This window comes from Hyla sarda, chromosome 6, assembly GCF_029499605.1.
Source record: "Hyla sarda isolate aHylSar1 chromosome 6, aHylSar1.hap1, whole genome shotgun sequence".
NCBI lineage: Eukaryota > Metazoa > Chordata > Amphibia > Anura > Hylidae > Hyla > Hyla sarda.
The window spans coordinates 258839166-258848974 of NC_079194.1; positions in this window are offsets into that span (position 1 = coordinate 258839166).

Consider the following 9809-nt stretch of genomic DNA (forward strand, 5'->3'; position numbering starts at 1 on the left):
TGCTAGTATAGAATGCTAATTTCACAGAAATAACTAGGCTAGGAATGTATTGTTGCACAAATCAGAATGCTTGGTTTGTGTTCGACTTAAATATAGTGAAAATAGAGCCTCCAACCTTTAACACTTCCGTAATAATATCCTCTCCTCGCACCTGTATTAATGTCTCTATAAGTTAACAAAAAGTTCTTACTACCTTAATATTTCTTTCCCTGAGATTCCAAAGTGCCCCCAGATAAAAAGAGAATGGTATGACACTCTATTAGGAGGGGCAGGAATCGGGATGGGAATAATGATTGGTATACAGATGGAGGCTATGCAGAATAAGTGGATGAGGGCAGGAGATCACATAAGCGATGCATTAGTAATATCAAGTAAATGGTATCCAACAAGCATTAATATGCATCAGCAGCTGCTACAAATAGAAGATCATGGGTTAACAATGTTTAATATGTCTGTGATTACTGCTTTGGATTTATGGAATGCTTCTGCTATTTTGGAATATCTTGATAAAAATAAATGTATGACCCCATATCAGCATGGCTTTATGAGGGATTGTTCATGTCAAACTAACCTGATCAGCTTCTATGAGGAGGTGAGCTCCAGCCTGGACCAGGGGCAATCGCTGGATGTCGCATATCTGGATTTTTCCAAAGCATTTGATACGGTGCCACATAAACTGTTGGTGCATAAAATGAGAAGGATTGGGCTGGGTTAGAATGTGTGTAAGTGGGTAAGTAACTAGCTCAGTGATAAGAAACTGAGGGTGGTTATTAATGGTACTTATTCTGATTGGGTGACTGTTACTAGTGGGGTACCGAAGGGGTCAGTCTTGGATCTTGTCCTATTTATTATATTCACTAATGCCCTTGTAGAGGGGTTGAATAGTAAAGTAGCAATCTTTGCAGATGATACTAAACTCTGTAAAGTGGTAAACACAATAGAGGACAGTGCACTGTTACAAATGGATCTGGATAGGTTGGAGGTTTGGGCTGGGAAGTGGCAGATGAGGTTCAACACTGATAAATGTAATGCACATGGGAAGGAAAAATCCGGGCTGGGATTATGTATTAAATGGGAGCACACTTGGGACGACGGATGTGGAAAAGGACTTGGGAGTCTTAGTTAACAGTAAATTTAGCTGTAGTGACCAGTGTCTGGCAGCTGCTGCCAAGGCAAATAAAATCATGGGGTGCATCAATAGGGGCATAGATGCCCACGACAAGGAAATAATTCTACCGCTGTACAAATCACTAGTCAGACCACTAGCCAGGTATGTATAAATATATCAGGGGACAGTACAGAGATCTTTCCCATGATCTATTCATACACAGGACTGTATCTATAACAAGGGGGCATGCATTTTTAGAGAATAATAACATCGCTGGTTATGTATATTAGATTTATAGGGACAGAAAGTTGATCCAGGGATTTATTCTGATGCCATATTTGGAGTCAGGAAGGAAATTTTACCTCTAGTATAAGGGTTTTTTGCTTTCCTCTGGATCAACTCAGTAGGCAACTCAGTAGGGACTCATTAAACGGGTTGTGCGCTGCCCAGCCTTTCGGAGCTCCGCTCGCAGCGTCAGGAAGTTCATTACTCCGAACGCTGTGTGCGGGCTTCCGTATTCGCGGCCGCCCCCATCGTGACGTAACGCCAGGCCCCTCGTGACGTCACGCCCACCCCCTCAACCAAAGTCTATGGGAAGGGGGCGTGACAGCGGTCGCGCCCCCTTCCCATAGACTTTCGTTGAGGGGGCTGGCATGACGTCACGAGGGGGCGGCCCATAACACTTACCTACACTTTTTTATACAAATTATTGATTCCTTTTTTTTTTATATGTTATATATATATTATATATATATATATATATATATGGTTGATAATAGGCAGCACACCAAAGTTAGTGCAAATAAAGGTGTTCTTTATTTCATATACGAGACAACGTTTCAGCGATCTCACATCACCGTTGAAAATGCCGATGTGAGATCGCTGAAACGTTGTGTCGTATATGGAATAAAGTACACCTTTATTTGCACTAATTTTGGTGTGCTGCCTATTATATACCTTATCTAAAGTGGGATCGGAGCACCGAGATCCAATTTGCGTGCACCCCTTGGACTCTTTTTACTGGATGTGCTGCTTACTATTGGTATGTATCTATTTTGCACGATTTATTGTGTTTTTTTCACTTGTTTATAGTGTGTCACTTTTTCACTTTCCTCCTTCCATTCCTCCCTTTTTTCCCTCCCCCCTTTACATTTTTATTAAAAAAAATTTATTTAGTTATTTTTATTTTATTATTTATTTTATTATTATTATTAGTATTATTTTGTTTTTTATTATTTATTTATTTTATTATTATTTATTTATTTATTCTTTTTCAATTTTTTATTTTATACATATATATATATTTTCCTTCTTTCCTTTTTTATTATGGTAATATTGTCATTGTTTTTGTTCCACTAGAACCCTATTTCTAAATCATATTGAGACTATAGTATGAGTGCTGCAACTATGACACTTGATTGTTACAGATACCGGGACACTCTTTGAGCAATGACCAGGACCCATAAAGAGCTATGTTTAAAGGGGTACTCCGCCCCTAGACATCTTATCCCTTATCCAAAGGATAGGGGATAAGATGTCAGATCGCCGCGGTCCTGCTACTGGGGAGCCCTGGGATCCCTGCTGCGGCACTGCGCTATCATTACAACACAGAGCCAGTTCAATCTGTGCATAATGACGGGCGATACGGGTGACGGAGCAGCGTGACGTCATGGCTCCGCCCCTCGTGACATCACGGCCCGACTTGTATTGAAAGGGGCGGGCCGTAATGTCACGAGGGGGCGGAGCCGTGACGTAACGATGCTCCGGCCCCTGTATTGCCCGTCATTACGTGCAGAGCAAACTCGCTCTGTGCTGTAATGATAGCGCAGTGCCGCAGCGGGGATCCCAGGGCTCCCCAGCAGCGGGACCGTGGCGATCTGACATCTTATCCCCTATCCTTTGTATAGGGGATAAGATGTCTAGGGGCGGAGTATCCCTTTAAAAGGCGATATTATAAAGACCTAGAAAGAATCATTCCATATAGTGGACCTGGAGTTGGGCGATTCTCAAAAAACGGAACTATAAAAATCTATAAAGAGTCATCCTGGATCTGGCTTTGTCACCATTTTCTGAGAGGGACATGTTATACTTATACCTGGAAAACTGGACTTTTTCATTAATATTCATCACTCTCTATGTTATCGGTGCGACTCATTGACGCACCTTGGGGATGCATCCTCTGTTTCCCAGGTTGTTATTCAAATTTGTGTTGCATTTATTATTTTGCCATGTACTGTGGGGGTGTGTTCCTTCCACATAGTGTATAGGACATTATTGAGTTTTCCCTATCATCTGGGGTCCACCCCTCTTTTTGTGACTTCCCTGACTTGAACACACAGTCAAGCATGCATATTGGCATAGGAGCGCTGCGCTGATTGACAGTGCATACGTTCCGTGCTGTGAGAAGGATTATTTATTTTTCACCTGGAGCCTATGTTCGCGCAGCCTTTAGACTGCACCTGCGTAGACATCTGGGTATTTTGTTGGACTTTATATATATATAAGACACGGCGCAGTATTCTGTGCACACGTGCAATAGACATAGGAGTTCTGCCACACTTCCAGCAGTCTCTGTTTGATTCAATCCGTCCCACTTTCGGCAGAAGACCTGTACATTGCGTGTGGAGGAACAAACACACACCATGATGGGTATGTAAATCTAATTAATTAATTTATGATAACAGATGGTATTTGATTATGATCGTGTATATATGGCATTGAAGGGGAGTAGCTGATTACTCCTGAGGAAGCCGCCGTAGCGGGTGGGGCAAGCTGTCCCCCTATCCCGTGGTGGAAACTGTCCCGTTTCTTCTATCCGTGAATACCTACTATGGGCATGAGTTCTTGAGCAGGGGCCGGACTGGGTGTGAAAACCAGCCCTGGAAAAAATGACATACCAGCCCCATACCAGCACGTCGTCATTTTCTTGTTCATAAAATGTAAAATCATGCATTTTAAAGCATATTAGTTTCCCCACATTAGGTGCAGTATAGTTCCCCCCACATTAGGTGCAGTACAGTTCCCCCCACATTAGGTGCAGTACAGTTCCCCCCACATTAGGTGCAGTACAGTTCCCCCCACATTAGGTGCAGTACAGTTCCCCCCACATTAGGTGCAGTACAGTTCCCCCCAAATAAGGTGCAGTACAGTTCCCCCAACATTAGGTGCAGTACAGTTCCCCCCACATTAGGTGCAGTACAGTTCCCCCCACATTAGGCGCAGTACAGTTCCCCCACATTAGGTGCAGTGCAGTTCCCCCCACATTAGGTGCAGTACAGTTACCCCCACATTAGGTGCAGTACAGTTCCCCCCACATGTGGTGCAGTACAGTTCCCCCACATTAGGTGCAGTACAGTTCCCCCACATTAGGTACAGTACAGTTCCCCCACATTAGGTGCAGTACAGTTCCCCCACATTAGGTACAGTATAGTTTCCCCACATTAGGTTCAGTATAGTTTCCCCACATTAGGTGCAGTATAGTTTGCCCACATTAGGTGCAGTATAGTTCCCCACATTAGGTGCAGTATAGTTCCCCCCCATTAGGTGCAGTATAGTTCTCCACATTAGGTGCAGTCACTGAGGACAAGCAGGGCTCTGCACGCTGAGGACAAGCAGGGATCTGTACGGTGAGGACAAGCGGGGCTCTGCACACTGAGGACAAGCAGGGATCTGTACGGTGAGGACAAGCGGGGCTCTGTATGCTGAGGACAAGCGGGGCTCTGTACGCTGAGGACAAGCGGGGCTCTGTACGCTGAGGACAAGCAGGGCTCTGTACCCTGAGGACAAGCAGGGCTCTGTACCCTGAGGACAAGCAGGGCTCTGTACGCTGAGGACAAGCAGGGCTCTGTACGCTGAGGACAAGCAGGGCTCTGTACGCTGAGGACAAGCAGGGCTCTGTACACTGAGGACAAGCAGGGCTCTGTACACTGAGGACAAGCGGGGATCTGTACACTGAGGACAAGCAGGGCTCTGCACACTGAGGACAAGCGGGGCTCTGTACACTGAGGACAAGCGGGGCTCTGGTCACTGAGGACAAGCAGGGCTCTGCACGCTGAGGACAAGCAGGGATCTGTACGGTGAGGACAAGCGGGGCTCTGTATGCTGAGGACAAGCAGGGCTCTGTATGCTGAGGACAAGCAGGGCTCTGTACGCTGAGGACAAGCAGGGCTCTGTACCCTGAGGACAAGCAGGGCTCTGTACCCTGAGGACAAGCAGGGCTCTGCACACTGAGGACAAGCAGGGCTCTGTACACCGAGGACATGCAGGGCTCTGTACACTGAGGACAAGCGGGGCTCTGTACAGTGAGGACAAGCGGGGCCCTGTACACTGAGGACATGCAGGGCTCTGTACACTGAGGACATGCAGGGCTCTGTACACTGAGGACATGCAGAGCTCTGTACACTGAGGACAAGCGAGGTTCTGTACCTGAGGACAAGCGAGGTTCTGTACCTGAGGACAAGCGGGGCTCTGTACCTGAGGACAAGCGAGGTTCTGTACCTGAGGACAAGCGAGGTTCTGTACCTGAGGACAAGCGAGGTTCTGTACCTGAGGACAAGCGAGGTTCTGTACCTGAGGACAAGCGAGGTTCTGTACCTGAGGACAAGTGAGGTTCTGTACCTGAGGACAAGCGAGGTTCTGTACCTAAGGACAAGCGAGGTTCTGTACCTAAGGACAAGCGAGGTTCTGTACCTGAGGACAAGCGGGATTCTGTACCTGAGGACAAGCGGGATTCTATACCTGAGGACAAGCGGGATTCTGTACCTGAGGACAAACGGGATTCTGTACCTGAGGACAAACGGGATTCTGTACCTGAGGACAAACGGGATTCTGTACCTGAGAACAAGCGGGGCTTTGTACGAGAGAGAGAGCAGCCAGGGCGGCGGGCGCACTGATCGGTGGAACAGTGAACTCCCACGGTGACGTGACCTCATGTCTAAGCGCAGCAACGCACCACGCCGGAGTTCAAAGCGCCTCTCCCAGGCAGCCGACCACCAAGGTCCGTAAGTAGGAAGCAGGGCCAGCCTGGGACAGTGCAGGGCCAGCCCTCTTTATCGTCTGCGCCAGGCGGCCTATGCGGGCCGCCTATGCAGCCCACTGGACCTATTTTCATGTAGGGGCCTGGAGCCCCTACGCAGAGGCGGCTCTAGACTTTTTGAGGCCTTAGGCAAAAATAAATCTGAGGCCCCTAAGCGCAAAAAAAAAAAGAAGAAAAAAAAGTAAAAAAAATATGAATTTTTTTTTTCCCGCGGGGCTCCCCTACCGAGGTTGACGAGCAAAAATAAAGGATAAAATGGTAAAAAGAAAAAAAAACGCAATGCACTATATCTATTTATCAGTGGGTATGTAGTTTAAAGTGCTGCTTTATACAGCAACTCACCAATGACGTCTTCTCTAATTTGCTTCGTTGCCTTCTCTTCTCCATTTGGTCCGGGCCATCATCACGATTTCTTCCACACACAATTCTTCACCGTTAAACCTGCAAAACAAACCTATTAGGCTCCGCACTTTTTTTTCCCATGGGTGACAGAGGGGGTGTAGAAGAGTGTACATGGGTAACAGAGGGGTGTAGAGGGGTGTACAGATGGGTGTAGAGGAGTGTACATGGGTGACAGAGGGGTGTAGAAGAGTGTACATGGGTAACAGAGGGGTGTAGAGGGGTGTACATGGGTAACAGAGGGGTGTAGAGGGGTGTACATGGGTGACAGAGGGGTAAAGAGGAGTGTACATGGGTGACAGAGGGGTGTAGAGGAGTGTACATGGGTGACAGGGGGGTGAAGAGGAGTGTACATGGGTGACAGGGGTGTAGAGGAGTGTACATGGATGAAAGAGGGGTGCAGAGGAGTGTAGATAGGTGACAGATGGGTGTAGAGGAGTGTACAGAGGGGTGTAGAGGACTGTATATGGGTGACAGAGGGGTGTAGAGGAGTGTACAGAGGGGTGTAGAGGAGTGTACATGGGTAACAGAGGGGTGTACAGAGGGGTGTAGAGGAGTGTACATGGATGAAAGAGGGGTGTAGGAGTGTACAGAGAGGTGTAGAGGAGTGTACATGGGTAACAGAGGGGTGTAGAGGAGTGTACATGGGTGACAGAGGGGTGTAGAGGAGTGTACATGGGTGACAGGGGTGTAGAGGAGTGTACAGAGGGGTGTAGAGGAGTGTACATGGGTGACAGAGGGGTGTAGAGGAGTGTACATGGGTGACAGAGGGGTGTAGTGGAGTGTACAGAGGGGTGTAGAGGAGTGTACATGGATGAAAGAGGGGTGTAGAGGAGTGTACATGGGTGACAGAGGGGTGTAGAGGAGTGTACAGAGGGGTGTAGAGGAGTACATGGGTGACAGAGGGGTGTAGAGGAGTGTAAATGGTTGACAGAGGGGTGTAGAGGAGTGTACAGAGGGGTGTAGAGGAGTGTACATGGGTGACAGAGGGGTGTAGAGGAGTTTACAGAGGGGTGTAGAGGAGTGTACATGGGTGACAGGGGTGTAGAGGAGTGTACATGGATGAAAGAGGGGTGCAGAGGAGTGTACATGGGTGACAGAGGGGTGTAGAGGAGTGTACAGAGGGGTGTAGAGGAGTGTACATGGGTGACAGAGGGAGTGTAGAGGAGTGTACATGGGTGACAGAGGGGTGTAGAGGAGTGTACATGGGTGACAGAGGGGTGTAGAGGAGTTTACAGAGGGGTGTAGAGGAGTGTACATGGGTGACAGGGGTGTAGAGGAGTGTACATGGATGAAAGGGGTGCAGAGGAGTGTACATGGGTGACAGAGGGGTGTAGAGGAGTGTACAGAGGGGTGTAGAGGAGTGTACATGGGTGGCAGAGGGAGTGTAGAGGAGTGTACATGGGTGACAGAGGGGTGTAGAGGAGTTTACAGAGGGGTGTAGAGGAGTGTACATGGGTGACAGGGGTGTAGAGGAGTGTACATGGATGAAAGGGGTGCAGAGGAGTGTACATGGGTGACAGAGGAGTGTACAGAGGGGTGCAGAGGAGTGTACATGGGTGACAGAGGGGTGTAGAGGAGTGTACATGGGTGACAGAGGGGTGTAGAGGAGTGTACATGGGTGACAGAGGGGTATAGAGAAGTGTACATGGGTAACAGAGGGGTGTAGAGGAGTGTATATGGGTGACAGAGGGGTGTAGAGGAGTGTACATGGGTGGCAGAGGGGGTGTAGAAAAGTGTACAAGGGTGACAGATGGGTGTGGAAGAGTGAACATGGATGACGGGATGATAGGTGGTAACAAAGGAGTGGACAGGAGTGACACAGGGGTGAATAGGGGGTGGACATGGGTGACAAGGATGTGGTCAGGGGGGTGGACAATGGAGGGTGTACATGGGTGACAGGGATGGACAGGGGTGACAGAGGGTTGGATGGGGGGATGGACATGGATGACAGGAGGGTGGACATGGGAGACAGGGGGTCAGAGGGTTGGACAAGGGGGTAAAAGAGGGACAGGAGTGACAGAGAGGGGTGGACTGGGGGTAACAAAGGGACAGCTTGGTGAACAGGAGGGTGGACATGGGTGACAGGGTAGACTACGGGGGTAGACAGGGTAAACATGGGTGACAGGGATGGACAGGGGAGTGGACAAGGCGGACATGGATGACAGGAGGGTGGACATGAGTGACGGGATGATAGGAGGGTGGACATGGGTGACAGGGGGTGGACATGGGTGAGAGGGGGGGTGGACATGGGTGAGAGGGGGGTGGACATGGGTGAGAGGGGGGAGGTGGACATGGGTGACAGGGGGTGGACAGGGGTGACAGGGGGGTGGACATGGGTGACAGCGGGGTGGACATGGGTGACAGGGGGGTGGACATGGGTGACGGGGGGGTGGACATGGGTGACAGAGGGGGTGAACAGGGGTGACAGGGGGGCGGACATGAGTGACGGGATGATAGGAGGGTGGACATGGGTTACAGGGGGTGGACATGGGTGACAGGGGGGGTGGACATGGGTGACAGGGGGGTGGACATGGGTGACAGGGGGGTAGACATGGGTGACAGGGGGGTGGACATGGGTGACAGGGGGGTGGACATGGGTGACAGGGGGGTGGACATGGGTGAGAGGGGGGTGGACATGGGTGAGAGGGGGGTGGACATGGGTGAGAGGGGGATGGACATGGGTGAGAGGGGGGGATGGACATGGGTGAGAGGGGGGGGTTGGACAGGGGTGACAGGGGGGTGGAAATGGGTGACAGGGGGGTGGAAATGGGTGACAGGGGGGTGGACATGGGTGACAGGGGGGTGGACATGGGTGACAGGGGGTGGACATGGGTGACAGGGGGTGGACATGGGTGACAGGGGGGGTGGACATGAGTGACAGAGGGGGTGAACAGGGGTGAAAGGGGGTGGACATGAGTGACGGGATGATAGGAGGGTGGACATGGGTGACAGGGGGTGGACATGGGTGACAGGGGGTGGACATGGGTTACAGGGGGGTGGACATGGGTGACAGGGGGGGGTGGACATGGGTGACAGGGGGGGTGGACATGGGTGACAGGGGGGTAGACATGGGTGACAGGAGGGTGGACATGGGTGACAGGGGGATGAACATGGGTGACAGGGGGGTGAACATGGCTGACAGGAGGGTGAACATGTTTAATAACATTATTACGGACATTGTACACACCTGACATCCTAACTGGCCATGGTGAGGGATGAGTATGGACTGGATCGGTGTTTCCCAACCAGTGTGCCTCCAGCTGA